Here is a 13366-nt window from a genome sequence, read left to right as displayed (position 1 = left end):
TGGCGCCGTTGCCAGGGATTGTTGAGTTTGGACAACTGACGGTTCATCTTGTTGCTTAGATTAGGCATTTTTCTTCAGAGTTCTTAAGAATGAATTCTAGTGTTTCAAGGTGATGTTCTTATCATCACCAAAGCTGATTGATCTTCATCAATTCAGCTCTTGAATGCAATGTCCTGCTGAAGCTTGGCTAGCCATGTCTAATTCCTTTAGACTGAAGCTTTAGACTAACATTGCATGATTCCTGGAATTCTCATTAAGAATTTTGATATCTTTATTTTCTTTTTCCACTTAATTTTCGAAAAATCCAAAAAAATTTACAAAATCATAAAAACCAAAAATATTTTATGTTTCTTGTTGAGTCTAGAGTCTCATTTTAAGTTTGGTGTCAATTGCATGTTTTTGTTCTTCTTGCATTCATTCATGTGTCTTCAGTGATCTTCAAGTTATTCTTGATGATTTACTTGCTCTGATCTTTAAATTCTCTTGTCTTGAGTGTTTTGTTGTTTCTCATATGCATTCTCAACTTGTTAGTGTCAATAGTATACAAACTTTTAAGTTTGGTGTCTTGCATGCATTGTTTATTTGATTTCAGTTGCATTTTGATTATTCCTCATTATTAAAAATCCAAAAAAATTTTTTTAATTTGAGTCTTTTCAAGTCAATAATACAGAGAATTGAAGATTCAGAACATACAACAGAGGAATTACACAGAAAAAGCTGGGCGTTCAAAACGCCCAGTAAAGAAGGCAAACTGGCGTTTAAACGCCAGCCAGGCTGCCTGGCTGGGCGTTTGACGCCCAAAAGGGTAGTGCTTTGGGCGTTAAACGCCAGAATGTGCACCATTCTGGGCATTTAACGCCAAGATGGCACAAGAGGGAAGATTCTGTTTTCAATTCAAATTTTTTTCAAGTTTTCAAAATTTTTTCAAAATCAAATCTTTTTCAAATCAAATCTTTTCAACCAAATCTTTTTTCAAAATCAATTTCTTTCCATTTTCAAAAATACTTGCTATCAATTAATGATTTGATTCAACATTTCAAGTATGTTGCCTTTTCTGTTGAGAAAGGTTTAAATGTTTGAATCATATCTTTTCTTGTTAGCCAAGTCATTAATTTTTAAAATAAAATCTTTTTAAATTGTTTTTCAAATCATTTTTCTCAATCACATCTTTTTAAAACCATAACTTTTCAATCATATCTTCCTAATCACATCTTTTTCAAAATAGTTTTCAATCATATCTTTTTAATTTCTAATTTCAAAATCTTTTTCAAAAATCACTTGATTTCTTTTCCACCCTTGGTTTTCGAAAATCAATTAGTATTTTTTAAAATGTTTTTCATTTATTTTCGAAAATTTCTTCCCCTCTTCTCACATCCTTCTATTTATGGACTAACACTCATCCTCAATGCATAATTCGAACTCCATCTTTCATTGATAAGTTCGAATTTTATACCTCTTCCTTCCATTTTTCTTTTCCTCTGACACCTTAAGGAATCTCTATACTGCAACATAGAGGATTCCAAATTCTCTTGTTTTCTTCTCTTTCATATGAGCAGGAACAAAGACAAAAGCATTCTTGTTGAGGCTGACCCTGAACCTGAAAGGACCTTGAAGCGAAAGCTAAGAGAAGCTAAGGCACAAATCTCTGTAGAGGACCTAACAGAAATCTTCAAAGAAGAAGAACCCATGGCAGCAGAAAACAACAACAATGCCAACAATGCAAGGAAGGTGTTGGGTGACTTTACTGCACCTACTCCCAACTTCTATGGGAGAAGCATCTCTATCCCTGCCATTGGAGCAAACAACTTTGAGCTTAAGCCTCAATTAGTTTCTCTGATGCAACAGAATTGCAAGTTCCATGGACTTCCATTAGAAGATCCTCATCAGTTTTTAGCTGAGTTCTTGCAAATCTGTAACACTGTCAAGACTAATGGAGTTGACCCTGAGGTCTACAGACTTATGCTATTCCCTTTTTCTATAAGAGACAGAGCTAGGACATGGTTGGACTCACAACCTAAAGAAAGCCTGAACTCTTGGGAAAATCTAGTTAATGCCTTCTTGGCAAAGTTCTTTCCACCTCAAAAATTGAGTAAGCTTAGAGTGGAAGTCCAAACCTTCATACAGAAGGAAGGAGAATCCCTCTATGAAGCTTGGGAAAGATACAAACAATTGGTCAGAAAGTGTCCCTCTGATATGCTTTCTGAATGGAGCATCATAGGTATTTTCTATGATGGTCTGTCTGAACTGTCCAAGATGTCTTTGGATAGCTCTGCTGGAGGATCTCTTCATCTGAAGAAGACGCCTGCAGAAGCTCAAGAACTAATTGAAATGGTTGCAAATAACCAATTCATGTACACTTCTGAAAGGAATCCTGTGAACAATGAGACTAATCAGAAGAAAGGAGTTCTTGAGATTGATACTCTGAATGCCATATTGGCTCAGAACAAAATATTGACCCAGCAAGTCAATATGATTTCTCAAAGTCTGTCTGAAATACAAAATGCACCAGGCAGTACTAAGGAAGCTTCATCTGAAGAAGAAGCTTATGATCCTGAGAACCCTTCAATGGAAGAGGTGAATTACATGGGAGAACCCTATGGAAACACCTATAATCCTTCATGGAGAAATCATCCAAATCTCTCAAGGAAGGATCAACAGAGACCTCAACAAGGTTTCAACAACAATAATGGTGGAAGAAACAGGTTTAGCAATGGCAAGCCTTTTCCATCATCTTCTCAGCAACAGACAGATAATTCTAAGCAGAACCACTCTGACTTAGCAACCATGGTCTCTGATCTAATCAAAACCACTCAAAGTTTCATGACAGAAACAAGATCCTCCATTAGAAATTTGGAGGCACAAGTGGGTCAGCTGAGCAAGAAAATTACTGAACTCCCTCCTAGTACTCTTCCAAGCAATACAGAAGAAAATCCAAAAGAAGAGTGCAAGGCCATCAACATGGCCGAATTTGGAGAGGAGGGAGAGGCAGTGAACGCCACTGAGGAAGACCTCAATGGACGTCCACTGGCCTCCAATGAGTTCCCCAATGAGGAACCATGGGAATCTGAGGCTCCCACTGAGACCATAGAGATTCCATTGGATTTACTTCTGCCATTCATGAGCTCTGATGAGTATTCTTCCTCTGAAGAGGATGAGTATGTCACTGAAGAGCAAGTTGCTAAATACCTCGGAGCAATCATGAAGCTAAATGACAAGTTATTTGGTAATGAGACTTGGGAGGATGAACCCCCTTTGCTCACCAAAGAATTGGATGACTTGTCTAGGCAGAAACTACCTCAAAAGAGACAAGATCCTGGGAAGTTCTCAATACCTTGTGCCATAGGCACCATGACCTTCAAGAAGGCCTTGTGTGACCTAGGGTCAAGTGTAAACCTCATGCCTCTCTCTGTAATGGAGAAGCTAGGGATCTTTGAGGTGCAAGCTGCAAAAATCTCACTAGAGATGGCAGACAATTCAAGAAAACAAGCTTATGGACTTGTAGAGGATGTTCTGGTAAAAGTTAAAGACCATTACATCCCTACTGATTTCATAGTCCTAGAGACTGGGAAGTGCATGGATGAATCCATCATCCTTGGCAGACCCTTCCTAGCCACAGCAAAGGCTGTGATTGATGTGGACAGAGGAGAATTGATCATTCAAGTGAATGAAGAATCCCTTGTGTTTAAGGCTCAAGGATATCCCTCTGTAACCATGGAGTGGAAGCATGAAGAGCTTCTCTCAAAACAGAGCCAAGCAGAGCCCCACAGTCAAACTCTAAGTTTGGTGTTGGGAGGCCACAACCAACTTCTAAGTTTGGTGTTGAACCCCCACATTCAAACTCTAAGTTTGGTGTTGGGAGATTCCAACATTGCTCTGAACATTTGTGAGGCTCCATGAGAGCCCGCTGTCAAGCTACTGACATTAAAGAAGTGCTTGTTGGGAGGCAACCCAATGTTATATTTTACCTATTTTCCTTTGTTATTTTTATGTTTTCTGTAGATTGATGATCATGAGAAGTCACAAAATCAATTGAAAAAGCAAAAACAGAATGAAAAGCAGAAAGAAAAATAGCACACCCTGGAGGAAGATCTTGCTGGCGTTTAAACGCCAGTAAGGGTAGCAAATGGGCGTTTAACGCCCAGTCTGGCACCATTCTGGGCATTTAACGCCAGAAAGGGGCACCAAACTGGCGTTAAACGCTAGAGAAGGGCAAGAACTTGGCGTTAAACGCCAGAAATGGGCACCAGCCCGGCGTTTAACGCCAGATTTGGCATGAAAAGCATTTTCGCTCGCCACTTGGTGCAGGGATGACTTTTCCTTGACACCTCAGGATCTGTGGACCCCACAGGATTCCCACCTACCCCACCACCCTCTCTCTTCTTCTTTACCCATTCACCAATCACCTCAACACCTCTTCCCCAAAAACCCTTCACCTATCAAATCCCATCTTTCTCTTCACCACTCACATCCATCCTTCATAAAACCCCACCTACCTCACCATTCAAATTCAAACCACTTTCCCTACCAAACCCACCCTCCCATTGCCGAACCCTATCCCTCTCTTCACCCCTATATAAACCCATCTTCACTCCTTCATTTTCACACAACCTAAACACTACTTCTCCCCCTTTGGCCGAACCACAAAGCCATCTCCATCTCCTTCATTTCTTCTTCTTCTACTCTCTTCTTTCTTTTCTTGCTCGAGGACGAGCAAACCTTTTAAGTTTGGTGTGGTAAAAGCATTGCTTTTTGTTTTTCCATAACCATTTATGGCATCCAAGACTGGAGAAACCTCTAGAAAGAGGAAAGGGAAGGCAAAAGCTTTCACCTCCGAGTCATGGGAGATGGAGAGATTCATCTCAAGGGTGCATCAAGACCACTTCTATGAAGTTGTGGCCTTGAAGAAGGTGATCCCCGAGGTCCCTTTCAAACTCAAAAAGAGTGAATATCCGGAGATCCGACATGAGATCCAAAGAAGAAGTTGGGAAGTTCTTACCAACCCCATTCAACAAGTCGAAATCTTAATGGTTCAAGAGTTCTATGCCAATGCATGGATTACCAAGAACCATGATCAAAGTGTGAACCCGGACCCAAAGAATTGGCTCACTATGGTTTGGGTGAAATACTTGGATTTTAGTCCGGAAAATGTAAGGTTGGCATTCAACTTGCCCACGATGCAAGGAGATGAACATCCTTACACTAGAAGGGTCAACTTTGATCAAAGGTTGGACCAAGTCCTCACAGTCATTTGTGAAGAGGGCGCTCAATGGAAGAGAGATTCAAGAGGAAAGCCGGTTCAACTGAGAAGGCATGACCTCAAACCAGTGGCTAGGGGATGGTTGGAGTTTATCCAACGATCAATCATTCCCACTAGCAACCGGTCCGAAGTTACTATAGACTGGGCTATCATGATTCATAGCATCATGATTGGAGAAGAAATAGAAGTTCATGAGGTTATATCCCAAGAACTTTATAAGGTGGCGGACAAGTCCTCTACATTGGCAAGGTTAGCCTTTCCTCATCTCATTTGTCACCAGAGGGAGACATCCCCATTGATGAGGACAAGCCCATCACTAAGAAAAGGATGGAGCAAACAAGGGACCCCTCTCATCATGAAATCCCTAAGATGCCTCAAGGGATGCACTTTCCTCCACAAAACTATTGTGAGCAAATCAATACCTCCATAGGAGAGTTAAGTTCCAACATGGGACAACTAAGGGTGGAGCACCAAGAATATTCCATCCTCCTCCATGAAATTAGAGAAGATCAAAGAATCATGAGAGAGGAGCAACAAAGGCAAGGAAGAGACATTGAGGAGCTCAAGCACTCCATAAGATCTTCAAGAGGAAGAACAAGCCGCCATCACTAAGGTGGACCCGTTCTTTAATCTCCTTGTTCTTTATTTTTCTGTTTTTTTCGAAAAATCATGCTTATGTTTATGTATGTTTGTGTCTTGTGATCATTAGTGTCTTAGTGTCTATGCCTTAAAGTTATGAATGTCCTATGAATCCATCACCTTTCTTAAATGAAAAATGTTCTTAATTGAAAAAGAGAAGAATTGCATGAATTTTGAATTTTATAACAGATTAATTATTTTGATGTGATGGCAATACTTTTGTTTTCTGAATGTATGCTTGAACAGTGCATATGTCTTTTGAATTTGTGGTTCATGAATGTTGGCTCTTGAAAGAATGATGAAAAAGGAGACATGTTACTGAGGATCTGAAAAATCATAAAAACGATTCTTGAAGCAAGAAAAAGCAGTGAATATTCAAAAAAAAAAGAAAAAAAAAGAGAGAAAAAAACAAAAAAAAAAGAGAGAAAAAGAATGAAATAAAGTTGTGATCCAAGGCAAAAAGAGTGTGCTTAAGAACCCTGGACACCTCTAATTGGGGACTCTAGCAAAGCTGAGTCACAATCTGAAAAGGTTCACCCAATTATGTGTCTGTGGCATGTATGTATCCGGTGGTAATACTGGAAGACAGAGTGCTTTGGGCCACGGCCAAGACTCATAAAGTAGCTGTATTCAAGAATCATCATACTTAACTAGGAGAATCAATAACACTATCTAGATTCTGAGTTCCTAAAGAAGCCAATCATTCTGAATTTCAAAGGATAGAGTGAGATGCCAAAACTGTTCAGAGACAAAAAGCTAAAAGCCCCGCTCATCTAATTAATACTGATCTTCATAGAAGTTTTTGGAATTCATTGTATATTCTCTTCTTTTTATCTTATTTGATTTTCAGTTGCTTGAGGACAAGCAACAATTTAAGTTTGGTGTTGTGATGAGCGGATAATTTGTACGCTTTTTGGCATTGTTTTTAGCATGTTTTTAGTATGTTTTAGTTATTTTTTAGTATATTTTTATTAGTTTTTAGTCAAAATTCACTTTTCTGGACTTTACTATGAGTTTGGGTGTTTTTCTGTGATTTCAGGTATTTTCTGGCTGAAATTGAGGGACTTGAGCAAAATCTGATTCAGAGACTAAAAAGGACTGCAGATGCTGTTGGATTCTGACCTCCCTGCACTCGAAGTGGATTTTCTGGAGCTACAGAAGCCCAATTGGCGCGCCCTCAATGGCGTTGGAAAGTAGACTTCTTGGGCTTTCCAGCAATGTATAATAGTCCATACTTTGCCCGAGATTTGATGGCCCAAACCGGCGTTCCAAATCAGCTCAAGAATGCCCGGCGTTAAACGCCGGAACTGGCACAAGAATGGGAGTTAAACGCCCAAACTGGCACAAAAGATGGCGTTTAACTCCAAGAAGAGTCTCTACACGAAAATGCTTCAATGCTCAGCCCAAGCACACACCCAGTGGGCCCGGAAGTGGATTTTTATGTCATTTACTCATCTTTGTAAACCTTAGGCTACTAGTTCTCTATAAATAGGACCTTTCACTATTGTATTTTCGTCTTTGGATCATTTTAGGTCTTTGGATCATTTTAGATCTTTGGATCATTTTAGATCTTTTGATCATGTTTGGGGGCTGGCCTCTCGGCCATGCCTAGACCTTTGTTCTTATGTATTTTCAACAGTGGAGTTTCTACACACCATAGATTAAGGTGTGGAGCTCTGCTGTACCTCGAGTATTAATGCAATTACTATTGTTGTTCTATTCAATTCAGCCTATTCTTGTTCTAAGATATTCATTTGCACCCAAGAACATGATGAATGTGATGATTATGTGACACTCATCATCATTCTCACTTATGAACGAGTGCCTGACAACCACTTCTGTTCTACAAGCAAACAAGGCTTGAATGTTTATCTCTTGGATCCCTTGATCGGAATCTTCGTGGTATAAGCTAGAACTGATGGCGGCATTCAAGAGAATCCGGAAGGTTTAAACCTTGTCTGTGGTATTCTGAGTAGGATTCAATGATTGAATGACTGTGACGAGATTCAAACTCGCGATTGTGGGGCGTTAGTGACAGACGCAAAAGAATCACTGGATTCTATTCCTACATGATCGAGAACCGACAGCTGAATAGCCGTGCCATGATAGGGTGCGTTGAACATTTTCACTGAGAGGATGGGAGGTAGGCACTGACAACGGTGAAACCCTACATACAGCTTGCCATGGAAAGGACTAAGAAGGATTGGATGAAGACAGTAGGAAAGCAGAGAGACAGAAGGTACAAAGCATCTCCATACGCTTATCTGAAATTCTTACCAATGAATTACATAAGTATCTCTATCTTTATCTTTATGTTTTATTCATACATCACCCATAACCATTTGAGTTTGCCTGACTAAGAGTTACAAGATAACCATAGCTTGCTTCATACCAACAATCTCCGTGGGATCGACCCTTACTCGCGTAAGGTTTATTACTTGGACGACCCAGTACACTTGCTGGTTAGTTGTGTGAAGTTGTGATAAAGAGTTGAGATTACAATTGTGCGTACCATGTTGATGGTGCCATTGATGATCACAATTTCGTGCACCAGAGATCATGCTAGGGTTTGGACGGATATAGTGACATATAATCCTCCCAACACTTTGATTTGGAAATACATGTGGTATAATCAGTGACCATACTTCATCTCTTCCCATGAGCAATTAAATCAAGGAATTGGGCAATTATTCAAGTTTAGAGAGATTGGGTTGCCAAGAAATTGGGATCCAATCATCTAAGATTGCCAAGGAGATCAATGAATGCATAGATTGAGGAAGAAATGAGAATGAACTTGATCTGGAGAATGCAACATCTCCTAAACGCAATGAATTCCCCATTTCTAATCTTACCCATTCTCTTTACTTTCTGTCATTTATTTTCATGTTCATTTTCCCAAATCCCCATTTAAGATTCTGCAATTTACTTTCTGCAATTTACTTTCCCGCTATTTAACTTTCTGCAATTATCAACTCAATTTTGGCTTAGCTCAACTAGAACATTCCTCCAATTAAAGTTGCTCGACCAATCAATCCCTATGGGATTCGACCTCACTCTATTGTGAGTTTTTACTTGATGACAATTCGGTATACTTGATGAAGGGAGATTTGTTGAGAGACAAGTTTCCGTGCATCAAGTTTATGGCGCCGTTGTCGATGATTGATTTTGTATCGACAATGATTAAGTTAGAAGATCACTTGATTGAGCATTTCTCTTTTGCTTGTTTATTTTACCTAGTCATTTACCTTCAGTATCAGTTATTTTCTTCCTCTCTCCCATCCCCCCTCTTCATTTTCTTTTCTTTTGTTGTTATTTACAATTTTACTCACTAATCCGCTAACTATTTGATAAATTGCACCACTCACACTATCAGCCACTCTAACAAGAATAATTTCTTCATTTTCTTTCTTGCTATGTACTTTTTTAATTGTATGAGAGGGAGAAGAAGCGGAGCTTCAACTTCCTTTGATTCTGAACCTGAAAGGACCTTCCTTAGATTAAGGAGGGAAGCAAGAGGGAAAAGAGTTATTGATGCTGAGGAAAAGGAAGAGTACTTTGAAACAAACATGGAGGAGAACCTGGAAAACAACCATGAAGGAGAAGCTCACAACCATGCCAGAGAAGGCTCTGTGAATCATGCTGGGCAAGAGAGAAGAGTTCTAAGCTCATACATCAATCTGAACCCAGGAAATTATGGTAGTATCCAAAAGCCAACCATACATGCCAATAACTTTGAATTAAAACCCCAGCTCATCACCCTTGTTCAGAACAACTGTTCATTTGGAGGAAGCACCCAAGAAGACCCCAATCAACATCTAACCACCTTCCTAAGAATATGTGACACTATGAAGTCTAATGGTGTTCATCCGGATGTCTATAGACTGCTTTTGTTCTCTTTTTCACTCAGGGACAAAGCATCTAAATGGCTGGAATATTTCCCGAAGGAAGTTTAACAAATTGGGAAGATGTGGTGAACAAATTTTTGGCAAGATTCTACCCTTCTCAAAGAATTAATAGGTTGAGAGTTGAGGTACAAACCTTCAGGCAACATGATGGTGAAACTCTCTATGAGGCATGGGAGAGGTTTAAGGACTTAACAAGAAGGTGCCCACCAGACATGTTCAATGAATGGATTCAACTGCACATTTTCTATGAATGTCTCTCTTATGAATCAAAGAAGGCCCTAGACCATTCATCAGGGAGATCTCTAAACAAGAAGAAAACCATTGAAGAAGCCATAAATGTCATTGAGACTGTAGCTGAGAACGACTAATTCTATGCTTCTGAAAGGAGCAACACTTGAGGAGTGATGGAGCTGAACCATATGGATGTACTACTGGCTCAAAATAAGATGATCACCAAGCAGTTAGCCGATCTTACCAAGAAGATGGAAGAGAACCAAGTTACAGCAGTCATCAGTTCATCACCAGCCCAAGAAGGAGTGAATACAGGAGAAGAAGGCGACTAGAAACAAGCCAACTATGTTGGGAACTCACCCAGGCAGACCCACGATCCATACTCCAAAACTTATAATTCTGGTTGGAGGAACCACCCTAATTTTGGGCGAGAAAATCAACAAGACCAAGGCCAAGACCAGAGACGCCACAACCACAATCCCAACAACAATGCAACTCACCAACATCCCTCACAGAGATCATATCAACACCCACCTAACCACCCTTCTCAACATCCATACCAAAACCAACATGACCACTCTCAACCTCCTAACCTTAACCCATCATCACCCACCGAAGATAGACTCTCCAGAATTAACACTCTACTTGAAGGTATATGTAAGGAAGTCCAAGACAACAGAGTGTTCAAGGATGAAGTGTGAGCCAATATCAAAAATCAGGGAGACACCATCAAGAGGCTGGAGTCCCAAGTGGGATATCTATCTCAACAGTTTCCCAAGCCTATCGATAGTTTCCTAAGTGACACAGAGAAGAACCCAAGAGGAGAAACAAAGAAAGTAAGATGGGAAGAATGCAACATGATCACTATAAGTGACGAGAGGAGTGTGGAAGAAGTAAGCACACAAACAGAACACTTCCAAGACAATCAAAAGGAAAAGCATGAAGAGAGTAATCAAGCACCCAATCCCACAAACATGAAGAAGCTAAAAAAAAGGGAGACTCTGAACCCATATGCACCTTTTCCCCAAAGGCTCAAGGGTGGTGTTTCAAGGAGAGTGTATTCAAGGTTCCTCGACATGTTTGCATCTCTTCATGTAAACATACCATTCATTAAAGCTCTCCAGCAAATGCCCTCATACATCAAGTACATAAAGGAGCTGCTGACCAAAAAGAGTTCACTGAAGGGTGGGCAAACAATAGTGATGAATAAGGAGTGCAATGCTCTCATTCAAACAGAGCCACCTACAAAAAAGAAGGACCCAGGGAGTTTTCACATCCCCTGTGCTATAGGAGAAACAATGATTGATAAGGGACTCTGTGACCTGGGAGCAAGCATCAACTTAATGCCTCTATCCCTCATGAAAAAGCTTCAAATCAATGAGCTAACACCCACGGACGTAATCATCAAATTGGCTGACAAAACTCAAAAACAGGCAATAGGAGTGGTTGAAAACGTGTTAGTGAAGGTGGGGAACTACTTCCTTCCTGCAGACTTTGTTAACTTGGAGATGGAAGAAAATCACTTCCATCCCATCATCCTGGGGAGACCATTCTTAGCCACAGCCAGGGCGCTTATAGATGTGGAGCGAGGAGAGCTAATATTGAGGATACATGATGAACAACTCGCCTTCAATGTCTTCAAAACCTCACAAGAAGCAGATCAAGAAAATAAAGAATCAAGGGAAGAGCACAATAAGGCACTGATGGAAGATACAAGCACAGAAGCACAAATAATACACCTGAGAATCCCTCTGGGTGATAAGAAATGGGGTCAAAAGGAACAACAGCCAAGTGTAACCCAAGAGGAGCTAGACCCACCAGAGTCATATGAGACCAGCAACAAAACCCTCCTGGAAAAAGGAACCATAAGGAGCAAGGTAACATCAAGGGAAACAAGGAAAAAGGCCCCAAGGGGATAGAGGAACAAGAAGATCCCTACAGAGGATTTCTCTCCAGGAGATGAAGTGATCTCTGCTTATTTTCCACCTATCCCACCTCATCTCCCCACCATCCCATCTCAGCTGCCTCAAGTGTACACCATCAGCAAAATTCTTTCCTTAGAACATGTGGAGCTTCTTAATAAAGCCAATGGAGACATATTTACTGCAAGAGGGGAAGATTTGAAGCATTACCAACCACCCTGACAAAGGCAAAACGTCAAGCTAACGACGCTAAAGAAGCGCTTCATGGGAGGCAACCCATGTTTTATATCCTTTCCTTTAAATCTTTAATAGTAGTTAATAAAGAAAGTTCATGAATTCTAAATCAACTTTGACAAGCACTTAGAAGAACCTTTATATGCAGCATATAGTAAACAACAAGTTTGGTGTTCAGTGCACACTAAGATGGCACATACACAATTCATATCATGTCAGTCTTAGGGCCTTAATCAAATTTTTTTTACACCACATGATCACAAACTAAGTTTGGTGTCACCAACATTGCATGCATGAGTAGTTAGTTGGTCGGTTGGTGTGCATTCATGAAGGGCACTTAGTTAAGCAAAAGAAAAAATATAAAAAAAAAGAGTAGCTAACCCCCATCCCTATTTTTCCGCCACAATTCAAACTAATCTCTCTTTTCTTTTGTCTTACAAGGAAATCGAAGGGAATGTTGGAGGGAACTGATGGGATAACCCAAAGGGGGTGGTTTGGCCACTTCACCAAAGAAACTACACACATGTCTTCAAGGGGAGTACCTTGAAAAGTGTTGCTATGCAACATTGGGTGCATGATAGCCTTGGAGACCGAACCAATCAATTCATAAAAGTGGTGATCCTTGTGCCCATCAATTGCCAAACCCCAACCGTCCACTATTAAGCCGTACCATCAATCCATACCCTTCAATCACCCATCATTATCCTATATATATAGACCACTTCACTTTACACTCTTCCATTCCAATTCCTCACTTTCGGAATACACACTCAACACTTATTCTCTGATCAAAAGCTTCCTCACATACTCCCATAGCTACACCCTATCTTAACCTGGCCAGTTTCCATCATCAACCCATACTTCTCAACACCTTTACATTACCAATTCCTACTCATGGCATCATCAAGCTCCAAGAGACGAAAGGGAAAGGAACCGGTGGAGAGCATTCCTTTCAATGAAGGGAGATTCAAGACCGCCTTCCATGAGCTCCAATTTGAACGGATAAAATAGAAGAAAATATTGCCAAAATTGACATTCCAGTTTAACGATGATGAGTGCCCACAGATTAGAGAGAAGATTGAACAGAGGGGTTGGCAAAAGCTCACGAACCCAGAAACAAAGATAAATGCAAATCTCATCAAGGAGTTCTATGCCAATGTAGCCAGAGAAGACACTAC

At 40.3% G+C, this 13366-nt stretch overlaps 2 non-coding genes across 2 annotated transcripts; both read right to left on the bottom strand.

Annotated features, from left to right (window-relative positions):
• Positions 1-2091: 2091 nt before the first annotated feature.
• LOC112700383 (small nucleolar RNA R71) lies at positions 2092-2199 on the bottom strand. Its single transcript, XR_003153288.1, has one exon. It is a non-coding gene; the product is annotated as a small nucleolar RNA R71 (small nucleolar RNA).
• Positions 2200-9911: 7712 nt separating this feature from the next.
• Positions 9912-10015, bottom strand: LOC112700334 (small nucleolar RNA R71). Its single transcript, XR_003153242.1, has one exon. It is a non-coding gene; the product is annotated as a small nucleolar RNA R71 (small nucleolar RNA).
• Positions 10016-13366: the final 3351 nt, after the last annotated feature.

The sequence above is a fragment of the Arachis hypogaea genome, chromosome 6, assembly GCF_003086295.3.
Source record: "Arachis hypogaea cultivar Tifrunner chromosome 6, arahy.Tifrunner.gnm2.J5K5, whole genome shotgun sequence".
NCBI classification, from domain to species: Eukaryota; Viridiplantae; Streptophyta; class Magnoliopsida; order Fabales; family Fabaceae; genus Arachis; species Arachis hypogaea.
The sequence above is the reverse complement of the archived record's forward strand: the minus strand, read 5'-3'. Positions and strand labels throughout refer to the sequence as shown.